At 47.6% G+C, this 1,143-nt stretch overlaps 1 protein-coding gene across 1 annotated transcript in view; it reads right to left on the bottom strand.

The window, feature by feature from the left end:
- The window catches only part of EGR_09063 (hypothetical protein), a gene marked incomplete at both ends in the record, with an annotated part of 6,684 nt that overhangs the window by 489 nt on the left and 5,052 nt on the right, over positions 1 to 1,143 (bottom strand). The gene's annotated exons all lie outside the window — the stretch shown is intronic.

The following is a 1,143-nucleotide window of genomic DNA, read 5'->3' as shown; positions in this document are numbered from 1 at the left end:
AATACTATTTACTGCTTTCCAAAACCGAACTTTTATACGCATCGTTTATCATAGACACATCAGCTCCCTTTTCCTTGCCTACACTCTACACATCAATCGGTTAGCACAATGCCTTTGCAGAGGTCTTGTCCTTTTTCTACCTTGTTAGCAGACCAGGAGGGTGAGTCCAGACCACAGACAGGCTTAACTCCGATCGTTGTACCTGGCGACGCAGTCGCCTACCACAAACTCGGGGATGCCCATCCACCTGTGGACTCCGTTACAAACAATAACGTAGAGTTCCATATGTCCACATTCAGTTTGGCATGCATTTTGCTGTTCTAGATGTGATTCCTGCTCCATCAGCTATAATGTCGCCATTTAGTCCAAGTAGACTAACGCTGATAATGACTAGCGGCAATTTTCTTGCGCACTCTCGCCTATGGGTGTCCAAACAACAGGCAAACACTAAATGCACACAAAGTTGCATTCCACCAGGTGGTTGAAGCACCTGAATGTCGACGAGATTCTGTGCCACTATACTGCATGTATGACGTTAGCGGTGGGCAGTGCTTAAACGCTAAATGTGGCTAACAACTGGCTGTGACTGGAAAAATGCCGTGATGAGGACTATGTGACAAACGCAGACAGTGTTCGTTGGCAGTGCGAAGACTTTAAATTGATGGAAATGACTGCCAACTAATTCAAATGCCACAACCCCATCGGTAGTTCACTGTCTTTCGTCAAGTCAAACACCCACATTCCCATGCTGCACGTGATGCATCAACAGTCCAACTTCAATGCTTGCCTTGCCTCGAACATGACAACTCTCCGTTCCAGTGTGAACACATGAACAGTTACCTTCAGTTCTCTACTCCCAATTCTTTGTTACCAGTTCCCATTTCCATGCCGCTCGTCAATCCAACCAGTCCACGTCACGCTGACTTACATCGTGTGAATCAAACGAATGTGTCAACAGCCAGTGTATTGATGCCGAATGCGAGAGAACGCCTCCTCCTTCTGTCTCCATGCTCCCTTCTGTAAGTGCGGGCATGACACATTGCCAAGTACTGTCACACAGACATCGCATGTGTGTGTCACCAGTGCAACACTGTTGAGTCTGCCCACCCAGCCACACTCTGACACAGACAGGCACAGCAGATG

Source organism: Echinococcus granulosus, assembly GCF_000524195.1.
Source record: "Echinococcus granulosus chromosome Unknown EG_S00130, whole genome shotgun sequence".
NCBI classification, from domain to species: domain Eukaryota; kingdom Metazoa; phylum Platyhelminthes; class Cestoda; order Cyclophyllidea; family Taeniidae; genus Echinococcus; species Echinococcus granulosus.
Note: the sequence above shows the minus strand (reverse complement) of the source record. Positions and strands in the feature narration are given on the sequence as shown.